We start from the raw sequence: 15777 nt of genomic DNA on the forward strand, positions 1-15777 counted from the left end.
TTATAGCATTCATTAACATATTTAGTTAAACAAAAATGCTCCCAATACATAATTCCTTATCAGGATACTTGAAAAATAGGGATATATAACCAAAAATATGTTTTGGAAAAAATCTAATCCAAAAATACTCAAATCACAATACCTATGTCATAAGTACCCCTTGGGAATGTGTACTAATAACAATACTGTTACTACTATCTTTTAAGACTTGAAATACTCAACAGACAAGATATGGAACATGCTTCATTAAGAACTGGGGAATGATAGGCTTCCAACCTAATCTGCCAATGTAGTTCAAGTGCCAATAACCTTAATGAGGCTGGGCCACCTCTATTGTCAACAACTAGTTGGTCTATAGCAATAAATTTAAACTGGTGGGTGGGGAATTCAACAACATGCTTAGCAAGGGCATTATTTAATTTATGTTTTTTAATAGCGTATTGGTGTTCATAAATACGTTCCCTAAACTTGCGTTCAGTCTTCCCCACATAAAATGCCGAACAATTTTGGCATAACGCTAAATATACCAACATCTTAGAATTACAATTGTTCCTGTATTTCAATTTGTACTCTTGGTTGTTGACAATATCTGTTCAAGTACCTGGCCTCGGTGACCATGCTCATAGTTATTATTTATATATATATATATATATATATATATAAACCCATAACATCTAATTTCATAACATTGAGACCAGAACATCTAAAACCCCTCCACATATAACAAAACCAAACTACCAAACACACTTTTTACTACGTTTCTGCACCCCCATGTGGGGGGCTCCACCCCCACACCCCCCCAAATTAAATATACCAGCTCCAAAATCGCACTACAATGGGAAAAAGTTAATTTCCTAACCCCACTGTATCAAGCCCCCCCGCGGAAATGTAGTAAAAAGTGTATTTGGTAGTTTGATGTAATTATATGTCGTTATATGTGAAGGGATGTTATTTTCATGTGATTTGTACTGTTAGATGTTATGAAATTCAATGTTATGGGTTTTAGATGTTCTGGTCTCAATGTTCTGAAATAAGATGTTATGGGTTTTAGATTATTGGAAGGAGACCTATATATATATATATATATATATATATATATATATATATATATATATATATATATATATATATATATATGTATATATATATATATATATATATATATATATATATATATATATATATATATATATATACACGCTGTCACTGTTATATAGAGCCTGACAGATGCCTGAAAGTTGTCTTTTCTACCATCCTAGTAGCATGCCTGCTCAAACTTGAGTGGCATATTTACTGTCAATGATTATATGGTGTATGGCCTGGAAACTGACTAGAAACAGTGACTACTTCTTGTGTGTGTGTGTGTGTGTGTGTGTGTGTGTGTGTGTGTGTGTGTGTGTGTGTGTGTGTGTGTGTGTATCTGTAGTAGTGGTTGAATTGGTAATCTGGATATGTTAGACCATGACTACAATGAAATCATTACCTACTGATCTGATTTCTCTTACTCAACATCAGTTACATCTCACCCAACTAAAGGCACTGGAGTCATGGCTTGATTTTGCTTCCTACTGTGGTCAAATTGGAGGTTGGAATGTCATTAGTGATAGGTCAGCCACTGGAGTGTCAAACTTGATCTGCAGTAGCATCATGCCATTTAAAATATTCCAACCTGTCACAGGCAGGCAGTATTCCTGTCCAGAGAAACCTCAGTAGGGGGTGTACAAGTGGCCATATTTATTTATGGAGGGTGAACTATGTATGCTGCATAAAATGTCCGCAGAGCAAAAAACTAACAAAACTAAAAACACCAAGGCAAGGATAAATAACACCAGGATAGCGTAACTTCACTTTAATCAACACTTTCGTCATATATAATTCAGTCATTACTAATTAATTAAACAATTTAACACATGACCAATTAAAAACTTTCAAATTTCACCATTAAGAAAAAATAAATGAAATTCATGGAAATACTCAAAAAATGAACGTCATTTACTCCTTTTTACAAAAACTTGACGGTCTTTTAAAAAACATTTGATATTGATGGCATCATTCAAGCCAGGTTTTTGATCGTTTTGTAACTTGATCTGTCACCTGCCTTCCCTCTGCTCTAAAAAATTCTTAAAAATGCCACCTCAGATATCATAAGAACATTGTTCTAATATAGAAAACAAACATTTTTTAAAACCAGAACATTCATACACATGTCCATATAAAGGCTGAAATTTATCTTTCTTCTTTATATTATAAACGTTCTTTCATCCTGGTGTTCAAACACCAAGTAGTCATACTGACATAATATGCTTGACAAGCGTCACATATCGCAATGTAGACCACTCCTCTAGTTTTACAACAAAACCTCCCAGAAATTGCTATGGTGTAAGTTAAATGAGGTAGCTGTATATAAGGACCCTCTAAAATATACCTACACATGCTACAATCAAAGTACTTATACATACCTCTGGATTTTTGACTGAGAATATTGGGGCCTACTGTTGTATTATCTCTCCCTTTTTCAAACATAACCTTAAAATTAAAATCATTTCTATAAACAAACTTTGTTTTTCTCTAATCACCATAGATAAATCTGAATTGCTTTCTATCACTTTCCAATTTATATTACACAGCCTTTTATTATCTAAATTGATGCTTGTACTAAAACATACATCTTCTGCGCTAATTGCTTCATTATTACTGGGAATAAATCCATCGGTTAAAATGGGAGGATATTTAATGTCCCTGTGATCCCAAATATTCTTAGCCAATTCCCTCAGAGCCTTTTCCTGATAACCCCTATCTAAAAACAACTGTATAATAAATTCAAATTCATCTATTATCTATTGACTATCACTAGTCATCCTACTTGCTCTGATAAATTGGCCTTTGGGAATGTTTTTGTGCATAAATGATGGATGTTGACTAGTAGCATGTATATAATTATTTTTGAAAGTTTTTTTTATGAAAAATTTTTCTACAAAAAGCATTCTTGCTAGCATTTCAAGTAAGTTGGACATCGAAAAATTCAGTGGAATCTCCAACATTACCTAAGACAAACTTCAAAAAATCAGAAAGTTTGTTTATTTTGTTGCAAAATAATTGGACCTCTCTGTGCCCACCACTCATTACGAAGACCAGATCATCTATAAATCTCTTACAATATTTGATATGAAATTCATTTACTAGGGGTTTCACAATAGTATCCTCCCATCAACCCATGACTATATTAGCAAAGGATGGGGGGCATTGGATAACCCATGGCCACCCCCTTTATTTGCCTGTAATAATTTCTATTAAAAATGAAAAAATTATTCTCAAGAATTACTTCTAGAGCATCACAATAAAACTTCACTGCTGCATTCTCCATATTACCAAATCTATGCAAATAAACAAACTCAATGCCTTTATGATGTGGTATGGAGGTATACAATGAAATTACATCCATTGTAAAAATAACATGCTCACTGGGGTCAAACAATTGTGTTACATTTACTTCACGGATGATATTTAAAAAGTCCCAAGAGTCTCTCAAAAAGGAACTAATCTTACTGACAAGTGGATTAAACACTGTATCCATCATCATTGACAAACCACTAGTTGCATACTTTGGAGCAGATATTATAGGTCAAAAGGGGGGATTGATCAAACTTTTGTGCGTTTTGGGTATACCAAACATAACCCCCACTTTTGGATGTTCCACTTCACAAAAGTTATACATGACCGAATCCAAGTTCCCTCACATCAAATTATCATACAAAAAGTCATAAACATACTTAAAACTTTGATTCACTTCACTGGAACTAACTTTTTTATATTCCTGATCATTACCTAACAAAGTTTCCAATGTATTTGACATAGTCAACCTGATTCATTAATACTATCACCCCCCCCCTTTGTCACTTTTCATAATTTGGACGTCTTTGTTGTCCGCTACCTCTTTCACTGTTGCTTTCATTTCAAAATCTATATTCCTATAGTCATGTTTGTTCCTACTATTGAAGATTTCTCTCACTTGTTTTTCACAGATGCTTTCAAAAACCTGGATAGTATGAATTCAAACTGGGTTGTAACATGAAGGTTTAGAAAACAAACAATTACTAACATTAACATCTTTCAAAACATATTTTAAATTCAATTTCCTCGTAAATTTCTTTAATTCAATGATGGTGTCAACAACATTAGCATGCTTGCTTGGAATAAAATTTAAACCAAGCTGTAATACTTTAAAATGCATTTCGTTTAACACAAAGTCTGATAAATTCAAAATGTCCCCATTACACCTACTATTGTTCAGTCATCTCTGGAAGATTCTGACATTAGTCGGGCCTTTTTCTTTACCATCCTCTGCTGTTTGGACCCTCTCAATTCTTTTTCTGCACCTAAAAAAACTTTCTGTTTTTCCGCTACACTAGTCCCTTCTCGATTATTTAGGGAAGCATTTTCGCCTTTGGAAATATTTCCACCTTCCATTTCACCATCGTTATCCAAAATGCTGCTGATTTCTAAATCCATTGTTGACACAGAGTTTGACTTCACGTGAGAGATAACTTCAACCGGATCTGAAATTCTCCCACATGAATCATTTTTAAGGTGAACTGAGGAATAAGAAATGTTTTTGTTGTTAAACACTGACCCATTGTACTGTCTTTTTTTCATGCTTCACAACAAAAATTGAAAATGCAACACCCATATTATATGCTGTTAGATCACCTTCAATTTTGGCATTTTTACATTCTATTAAACGTCTCTCATGTTGTTCATTATCTTTCAACAGAATAGCATGTTCATTCCTTTCACAAAACTTAAATTTTAATTTTGATTCAATATTTGCCTCTACACCAGTAATTTCTTTTTTAATATCTTTTATAATATTACGGTTACGCTCAACCAGCAATTTCAAAGATTCAATGCCAGAGTTGTTGAAAAACTGCTCGAGAATATTAAAATATGGATCAGTAGGATGAACCCCATTCAGACACTTAAAAAAGCATAATCCTTTGGTACTATCCCCAACTCAATGCATTTGTTAAAATATTTATTCTCAATATCAAGACTTTTATATTTTCTTAAAAGCTTATTTAAAAGTTCACACTGTTCTTTATACAAGGACTGCATAGCTGGATTTACAGACCTTTTTCTGCTGTGAAAAGGATCAGCACACTGATAAAACTGCAGCAATACTTGCATAACTGAAACCCGGCTTTTCAGCTCTCTAACCTCGAGATGAATTGTTCTCACTCTCGTTGCCATTAGAATTACCAGTACTCATTTCAATCACTGTTTGGGCATCTTCATCTGAACCAATATTAGTCACTTCGGTTTGACATCCACCAGATGAAACAAAGGTTTTCCCATTAGTTAGCACATGCAACAATTTCTGTATTTCACCCAACATTCTCAGCAACAAAGCGGTGACAGAAACCTCCATAGTCACAGGTGTATTGTATACACTTAAATCAATCAGTGAATCAGAAATAGGCTCAGCCATGGCGACAAGAACAAACCAGAAACAAAAAATGTCCACGGTGCAAAAAACTAATAAAACGAAAAACACCAACCAAGGCTGAACCAAACTGATGTAGAAAACTGAGGCAAGGATAAATGACACCAGAAAAAGTCTGTTCTGTGGCAATTGAACTGTTTGTGTTTTAAGTAGTCACTGAACGGCATGAAATGTTACTTAAAACTAACTGACTGAAAGACAGCATTGTATGCATTAAATGTCCACGGTGCAGAAAACTAATGAAATGAAAAAAACAACCAAGGCTGAACCAAATTGATGTAGAAAACTGCGGCAAGGATAAACGACACCAGGATACTGCGTAACTTCACTTTAATCTTTGGATTCAGATACTGTTAATAATTATCAATATTTTGCTACTGATCTTTTTTGGTAAAATTATCAAAAAAATTATGTGCATGTGTTCTTTAAATGCTACATGACAGACAGTTGGCTCAGGGTCCATATCAGTATGCATTTTAACCTGCCATATTATTGATACTGCCTTATTGACTTGGTTAATGAACTCATGGTCAGAGATCAATTGATTTACTCTGTTTTGCTTATGTTTAATGTATCTGCTACTTCTTACACTATGCATCATGCATTCTGATCAAATAATTATGTTCTTAACTTGGTTGTTTCTCTGTGATGCTATATTGTTTCATATCCTGTCTTATTTGAAGGAGAGGGCTGATCTTTCTTTGCTATACTGATGGTACACTGGCTGATCAAAAGAGGATATTACTGCATGCTCATGTATCTGTTAACACAGATCTCAAGGTTGCAGCATTAAAAACAACAAGTTCTTTACTGTGTGATCCACACCTTGCAATTTGCTTGCAATACTCTAGAAAACTCAGTACTACACAGCAATAATGAAAGGCAGTGTCACTAAAGAAGCCTACACAAATCAAATAGCAATAAGCTGGTAGGAGCCATGCTAGACTAAATGCAAACAAATGACTTGCAATGGTCATAGAATTAGTGCTCATTATGTATAATGGTTCACATTTAAGCCATGGGTTTGAAAATTATGAGAATGGGATCAGAGGACCCACAAGCATATAGCACCATCCCTCCTCACCCACCACTGGATCACTGGATCCAATAAAAGTATTACATGAGGAAATCAAGGGATTGCAGAAGTACTCAGCAGAACAATCACAAATCTCTTCTTAATGGAGAGGAAATTCCTAGTAACAAACACCAATTCATCATTAACCCATATGTTAAAATCAACAAAAATCATATGACTGTGTGGGACTTCCAATTAAAATGATGTTGGGTGGTCTGCTGTATTCCCCTGTTTTCTCCACTTTACTTGTCATTGAAATATATCTTGGTTCACTGTCAGAATTTTAAGCAGTTTAGTTGGGAAATAATTAAAAATAGATGCTAATCCTGCCCATAGATAAAGAAAAGGGCAGCTAAATTGCAAACAGAAAGTTGGATTGGAGGTCTGTCACTGCTACCTTTGGAGAATCCCACCTAAATCCACCCATTAAATCGGCTCTAGGGGACTTAATGGAACTGTCTCAGTTACTTTTCCACCTCAGTCATATACTTTCTAAAATTCAGAAGATGAACTCCTCTTCACTGGCTTATATTCAAAAAGTGGATAGCAAATTGTCAGTTTTTGAATCAGCCTTAATGGTGCACTCTGATCATCTTATCTCGCTGCAGTTGAATTGAAGATGAGAGGCATGAAGTACTGGCTAAGACTGTCAGAAGCCTACCTAAAACAATTGGAGGCTGAGCAGACTTTCCTTGAGGACTGAGGATAATGCAAGAATCTCTGCTTTATGGGGACTCCAGAAAGTAAAAACGGAGTCACCTGTCTGCCTTTCATGTGATCATGGCCTGGTCTGCTCTCCAAGTGTCCTGTTAAATAGATGCTAATGAAGGTACATCATTGAAGGTCTTTATTTCTCTTTTAAGGTGGATCAGTGGTCCTACTAGTGCCTTTAGCTTAATTACCAGCTTAGTAGCTATTTTTTTTTCCGTTTGTCTCTATAAGGGCACCACACAGCTTTTATATTGTTCTGAAAACTGTTTTGAAAACTGTTCAGCACAAGTTATTGCACATCATGAACATTTCATAGTTTACTGTGTTAGTCTGTTGAGCACTATATATTGCATGGTTTAGAGATTTTATAGTATTACTTTATCATTTACCCCTTGCTTTCTGCTGCTTATATTTGGCTCCACTGCTGTATAACCCTGTCCTCTCAAATGGACTAGGGTCACTGATAGCATGCTGAACTGCTGAATGAATGTTTCGTTTTATTTAATGGAGCCTATATTGCCTAACTTATATTGTTCATAGTCTAATGTCTGCTGCTTTCCATTGTTAATCACCTAAACCTAATCTTCCTCTACTTACTTGCTCCAGCCTCATCTAACCATAGCCTCTCTCTACTACTGTGCTTTGTTACACCTTCCTTTCTTTTCTAAACATCCCTTACCTTATACCTTTCCCCTCTACATCTGCAGTATTAACTAACTCAGTGTTGTCTCCCTCTCCTCTACAGTAATCCATCCTTGGTGATCCCTCCCTGCTTTAAATGCAAAAGGAATACCTCCGGCCATCACCTGAAGACACCCTGAATTGGCCAGCTTGCCTGGTACTTAGAAAACTATTACTGAGAAGACGCCCTAACAAGATTGTGTAAATATATGTTGCTTAACACTAAGTAAATATAGACTTGATGTACTATCTATAGAGTTAGTCTGCCCTCCCATGTACGCGTTCTAGCAGCCTACCTTAGACCGTTTACCCTCTCCCCCTCCTGTTATCACTTCCCTAGGATATATATTAAACCTAAGACTGGTCCAACTATTAAAACCACAAAAACACACAAACCAAAGTAAAATAAAATAAAATGAGCACAGGCTGTATCAGGCACACAAACCACATACATTTATTAAGATGAGCGCTTTCATCTGGTGCACATCACCAGACTTCTTCAGATAAATGAATATACCTTCATTACTTTTTATATACTTGCAGCTGATAGCACTGAAGCACTGGTCCAACTATCCCTGCTGTTTTCTATCTCCTTCTACCATTAGGTGGCTGCATCTACCAATATAAATCCTAGATAGTCTTTAAAATCCCAACAAGTTTTATTTTTTCACAAACAGAGACTGAAAATAACTTCTCCCTCCCTGCTAAATCACCCTCTGTAAAGGCAGCCTTCATTTTCTGGCTGGGAAGATTTAGCTCATACCTTCCAACTATAGCCTTTAAACTGCTCTTTGCTAATACTTTTTCTGCCGTACTCACCTCTAGTGTTCTTTCCCACTCCGGTCACTACACTTCCCTACCTTGCCCCCAATTTCCACCCGCCCCCAGTACTCCTAGCTTTATTCCTATCTTACCCCATTCTCTCAGCCTAATTACCCAATACCAGCTCCTGCCTCATTACTCCTCCCACCTATAGCCATCCTTCCTAAACTCTGTAATCTGTACTCCACCCAATAATTATAGTCCCCTCCTCTTTTCCTTAAATCTCTAGAATACCGCTATCACTTTTTAAACCCTTTCTTCTTCTTAGCCTTCTCTATTTTCCTAACCACTCATAACACTCTTTGCTACAACGTGCTAGCCTCAAGTTATCACACCCTCCAGTCCCCCAGCTTCATCTTTCTGTTCCTACTTCCCTTATACTATGCTACTTCATATTCCACCTATGCATGTCCAATACTACCTACAAAGACAACTACCATACAAACCCACCTTCTCCTCACTCTTACTCCCATTCCCACTCTATCTCTTCTTCTCTCATTCAGCCCAACCCTCTGCACCTATTCCACCCTAAACTCTTCTCCTCTAAAGTCAAGTCACTGTGACCAATCTACAATCTACCAAAATTCATGCCTGGCAGACCAATATGGCTAAAGGATATCTCCTTTCACAACCTAGTCCAAGCTGGTGATATCCATCCAAACTCTGGTCCCACATCCATTGTTAACAACACTCATTCCTTACCCCCTTCCTCCTATCTCAACACCCTAAAGATTTTTACAATTAATGCACAAAGTCTAAAGAACAAAGTACACCAATTTCAAGCCTGGTTAAGCCATAAGCAACCAGATATCTTAGCTATCTCCAAAACCTGGCTCAAGCCCTTTATCTTTGACTCTGAGATTCTACCCCCAGGATTTCATTGTCTCAGAAATGACCAACTAAATAAAAAAGGTGGAGGCACCGCCCTAGTGTATTCCAACCTTATTACCGTAATTCCTCTCCAAATTCCAATTACTCAATTCCAGAACACTGAACTAACTGCTGGAATTTTAAAACTAAATAAACAAAAAATATTTGCATCATTTCCCCATATATCTCACCTGGTAACAATATCTCTACACTCAACAATATTCTCCTATGGGCCTCTAGTGAAATTAACTATGAAACTTATATCCTTGGTGATGTGAATATTGACTGGAATAAAATCAATTTCCCCTCTCCCTCCCTATCAATTAACCCCTATAACTTTACTCAAATATTCCTCTCCATCACTTAACCTAACAAAATAAACCCTCCCGGATCCACTATAGATTGGATGCTAGTCTCAGATCCAAATAAAATAACCAATTCTGGCACAATTCCTAATACTTTTAGTGACCACCTCCCAGCCTTCATGCATTGCTCAACTAATTCCTCCCCACACCAGCATCAATACATTCAAACTTGTAACCTCAGTAGTTTCAACCCAACTACTTTCTCAAATACATTCAAACAAATGAACTGGAAAATTCTAAACATCCTTCCACTTAATAAGGCTATAGAATACAACTCTGTTTTCCTTGGTACTTTAAACTCACTAGCTCCACTAAGAAACAAAAGGATAAAAACTAAAACTGATCCTTGGCGATCCAAGGAGACAAAACAGATTATGCACCACAGAGACAAACTATGGAAGCTTTCCCAAAATAATAAACTGGCCAATACCTTACTCCAACATAAACAGCTCCGCAACCATACAGAATGACTAATCACCAAAGACAAAAAATCCTACTATATCAAACTTCAGTCCAATAACAATAAAAACCCCAAGAAATTCTGGAACTCTATAAACTCACTTCTCAATCAATGCTAGAGGAATAATCCCTGTCCTGATCCAAGTAAATCTGACCTCAAACTAGGCTCTGAATTTAACTCATTTTTCATAGAAACTATTACTGCCCTCACCAAGACATTTCCCAATAATAACCCAACTTCTCTACACTCTCCCCCTTCTAACTCACCTCATCTGTTTGAATTCAAACCCATCTCCACTAACTTTATAAAAACAACTTTTGTCCAAACTTAAGCCTTGCTCTAACACTCCTGATAATATTCCCTCTTCCTTCCTAAAATGTGCTGCTGATGGTATTGTGCCTCCAATCAGCATCACTATCAACCGATCCATAAAAGAATCATACGTCCCCAAACTCTAGCGCTCAGCTTATATTCTTCCTCTTCATAAAGGAGGCAAAAATACCAGCATATCAAACTTTTGCCCCATTGCTTTGCTCTCACCAATCTCCAAAATCCTAGAAAAATGCATGCATCCACCTCCAACTTGTGCCTTTCCTGACCCAAAACAATCTTCTCACTCCTACCCAGCATGGCTTCCATCCAGGCCATAGCACAATAACCGCTCTACACTCTTTCCTAGAAGCTGTCAATCAAGCCCAAGATTCTGGACACTTAGTTTCTACTGTTTTACTCAATCTGTCCAAAGCCTTTGATACTGTTTCCCACAAGCACCTTTTCTTTCATCTCTCAGACCTTAATCTCTCACATAATGCTTTATCCTGGTTATCCAGCTATCTATCAGACAGATTACAGGCAGTCAAATGGAAGAACTCCATCTCTTCCTTCCTACCTACCCCAACTGGCGTACCACAGGGATCCATCCTTGGGCCAATGCTTTTTAACATCTTCATCAATAACTTTCATACTGCTATTCCTGATGCTAAAATCATTCAATACACAGACAATTCAAGCTTAGTCTGCTCTGCCTCAAACCTCTCTGAATTGCTGACTAAAGCTCAAACTGCCTTCTCAACAACTGAAAACTGGATGCACCAAAACCACCTCTCTCTCAATGCAGATAAATCAAAGATTCTACTATTCCCTCCCACAAAGACCATCTCCTAAGATAAAAACAACTTCAAAGTCTATAGTCAAACCAACTCACCTATAGAAGTGGTGCCCTCTACCAAACTACTTGGCATTACTGTTGATGAACACCTCAAGTTTGATATTCATATTTAACAAAATATTATGAAATCCCACCCAAAGCTAGGTATGCTGTATAGGAATAATCGCTTTCTCTCCAACTCTACAAGGCAAACTCTGGCCTCGACTTATCTTCTTCCTTCCTTATTATACGTAACCCTATCCTAACCAACCTGTCCTCCTCTATCACCTCTAAACTAGAAAACTGCTACAACAAAATCTCTAAATTTGCCTCTAAATCTAAAAATACCACCCATCACTGCCTAACCCTACAATCCCTGAATTGTCTTGAACTCCCAAACTACCTAGACTATCTCCAACTCACTACTGCACATAGACTCATATTTCACCCAACAAAATGTCCCATTCTAACTAACATCCTTACCCCTTATATACCAAACAGAGCTCTCAGATCTGAAAATCAGAACTTAATTTCTATCCATAAACCTAAACATCCTGCTGGCCAAATCCTCCTATCTTTCTCACTAGGCAAAAAATGGAATTCCCTTCCCTCCATGCTAAAAACCATATCAAACTCAGAAAACTTCAAAACCCAACTATTCAAACACCTGTCCACTAAATGGAAATGTACCTGCCTTCACCCAACCTAATTCAAGAGGGTTCTCTCTCTGGTTCCCAAGCTCTATAACTATCATAGTTATCTTCCTATGAGCCTATCTAAGCTCTCAACAATTTTATAGCTTCTTTCTAAGCTCTCAACAACTCCTACAGCTACCCTCACACAGCCCAACCTTGTAAATATTGTAAATAACATTCTACTGTTGATGTGTGTATGTAAAGCGTATTTACATATTCTTAAAAGGTTTGTATGTAAACTGTTTCCACACCTAACACATATCTGTTTTCCTCAAATGAAACAGTAAGATCGCTACCTTCAAACTTAATGAATTTGTTTACTATACAAGACATTGAATGCATTTATGTGTAACTATTCTACATAATGTTATCTCTAATATTAACTATCAGTTGTATGTTAATTGTATAATGCATCTTGGAGCCTTTCTCACCGTGCCTCCACTGAAAATGAGTCAATTCGGCCAAGTGGACTTTCCAGATAATCAAACTACAAATAAATAAATAAATGAGGAAGAAGATTGCTTAGTAGACAAGAATACAGGAAGAAGATATCCATTTTATCTGCTCTGTGGATACCCGGAAGATTGTCATGACTGATGATCATGACTATTAAACTTTTACCTGGCTTAAGAGAGCTGCCTTCCAGCCTGCAACCAGAATTTGCCATCAGTCCAGCTGCAAGGTTAGTTTACTGTATCCACCTCATCTAAGGGTTCATTTTCCTGGAGGAGCAGCCATTCACCACACTTGAAGAAGCTTGAAAGAGACTAAAGTAGGCTGCTCTGAGATGGTTAAGAATATGCAGCATCTTCTACTGCATCTGGGAATGGTAGCCGGTGTAGGACTATGTTGCCTGGTGGGAGGTCAGAGATCCTGTCCCCTTTTTGAAAGAAGGATGCAAGACAAGTGCCAACACCATGATAGTGGCTGTTGATATACTTTTGCATAACTGATCGGGTTTTTTACTTACAAGCAGACTGTATGCATGAACATGATGAGGGGAGGCTTAACTTGCTCATCTGCTTACAAAGAATTGTGACAATTACTTCAACTTTAACTTTTTGGAGCACACTGCATCTAGTAAGTGGTTATGCAGATGGTTTATTTTATTTTTTCTCACCTGACAGTAAGCCCATACTTTTTATAAAGGATGCTTATTCTTAGGTTCTCAGCCGTGCATGATTTTATGACAAACTGATGGTAGTTGTGGCTACAGCAGAGTTAGATTCTCTGTAATCAGAGGTGATTACTTAAAAAAGAGCCTTTTTTTCTTTTGGCATAGAAGATAGCATGGCTAGATTAACATGGCAAATGTATTTCTACATGAGAGCCAGGTGTGTGTGATTTATAGGGTTAGTATCAGGCAGTGCTCCAAACCATGGCTTTTTATTGCTGTGAAATTTCATCTTCCCTTTAATGCTGACTGAGACATTTTGACTTCTCTTGTGAACTGATGTGATAATTTATTGTAAATATTTTTATGTTAGAGTGTTTTAAAGTTTTTTCACTTTTTACAGGTTGATGTTTATTTTGCATGACATTCAATCAATTTGTAACATATGAAGCATGGTGATTATATTCAGATATCCAGAAAAAGACAAATCAATTAAGTGCTTCTATAGCATGTCTCAATTTAAAAAAAATGTTAAGCACCCCCTGCTTCAGTTGTTAAGATCAGATTTTGCACTAGGCAGTTAAATCTGCCACCACTGACTGGTAAATGCCAAAGGCAGAATAAAAAACAGAATTGTTTCTCACTTGCTGTCTGCGCCACTAATGTGTCCCTGACTTTTTCTAACATAGAATCTTTTACTTTTACACTATCTTTCTGAGAGCACTAGGTAAGTGATTAATGGCTTTGAAAGCCAGCAAACCACTTAGCAATCCTTCTCCTGTAACTAGTAGTACATGGAGCAGATAAAGCTCCATGCACTGCAAAGAATTGTGATCAGGTCTCCAATCATAACCCTTTATTTTATGTCTCAACATGGATGCCAAAATTCAGCTCTCAAATACATAAAAAGGAGGTTATGCTTGGCAGCCTGATTATAATCCTCTATGTTATTGCAATAGTAATTTTACACTAGGTGAGCAGATGAAAATTTGCAAACAATAAAGCATGCAGACAAGTTCAAAAGTTTGAAACTCTGGAAATATTGCAGGTGTCAGCTATCAGTGCCAGGTAAAATACAAGCAGTGGTGGGCTAGTCTCTACTAAAAAACAACCACAAAATAAATGAACTTGAGCCTTTTAATAATCCAATAAGTGAAACAACATCCAGTAAGACTTCTTCATACTGAATGAAAACTAATAAAAACAACTTTATATACACACCTTAATTAATTAAATCACATCAATTCACAAGCAATTAAAAATAATTAAAACACAATTAAAAACTGAAAAGGCACAATGCCTGCTTCAATGTTTCAGCTTTTTCCTCCTTAAATAAATTTTAAAATTTTCTTTATGATTAAGCCTTGGAATGTTAATGTGAGATTTAATTAATTAAGGTGTGTATATAACGTTGTTTTTATTTCTTTTCATTCAGTCCGAAGAAGTCTAATCATAGACGAAAGCATTAACTGGATGTTGTTTCACTTACTGGATTATTAAAAGGCTGAAGTTAATTTATTTTGTGTTGTTTTTTTTAGTAAGTTCTGCTTTTTGTACAACCAAATTGGTCCATTTATAGGTAAGTCCCTAAAAACTGCTGTGCCATTCTGGAAAGATTACTTTTTCCTTATTTACGTATTATTGCAGGCTCTATTAACATGGAACATCACCGGGTTGGTTAATCCAATTAAGCAAGCTGAGATCTTTGCCATTTTAAAACATTGATCTCTAAGTATTGACTTGTTGCAGGAGACCCACTTAATATCAGAAACTCAGTAGGAGAGGATTTATAGTGACTTCTCAGGCATGTTTTCCAGACAGTCTTAGAGTGGTGGTCACCTTGATTAGGCAAGGTGTCAGCTAACAAACAGTAGTCTATACACCGACAAAGAAGGGGTATATGTTGGAGTCAAAGGGTTTCTGGATGGATGCTTTATGGCTAAATTTGTATCTTCCCCCAGCCCCAGTGTAGTAAGATGTTTGTGATGTAATGAGTGATTGGGTAACATTTTAGTAAGTACTTAAAGGAACTGGAATGCAGCATTTAAAATTAAATGAGGTCAGTGCTGGAATAAGATCTCACTGAGTCCATCTTCTTGGTCAGTATGTTCAAGGATACCTTGGTAAAATGGAGATGGAAGATGTTCACAGGGCATTATTATTCCCTTTCACTTTGTACATATGTCACTCTTATAGACTTGCTTCCTCTCCAGGATTGACAATGTTGTGGTAACCAAAGAACATATTTGAATAATCATTAAATTAGAATATGTCTCATAATGATTTCTAACTACTCTCCTCTGATGTTATCTTACCAATGTAAAACAGTTAAGCATG

The sequence above is a fragment of the Protopterus annectens genome, chromosome 1.part0 (assembly GCF_019279795.1).
Source record: "Protopterus annectens isolate FY-2018-M chromosome 1.part0, PAN1.0, whole genome shotgun sequence".
NCBI lineage: Eukaryota > Metazoa > Chordata > Ceratodontiformes > Protopteridae > Protopterus > Protopterus annectens.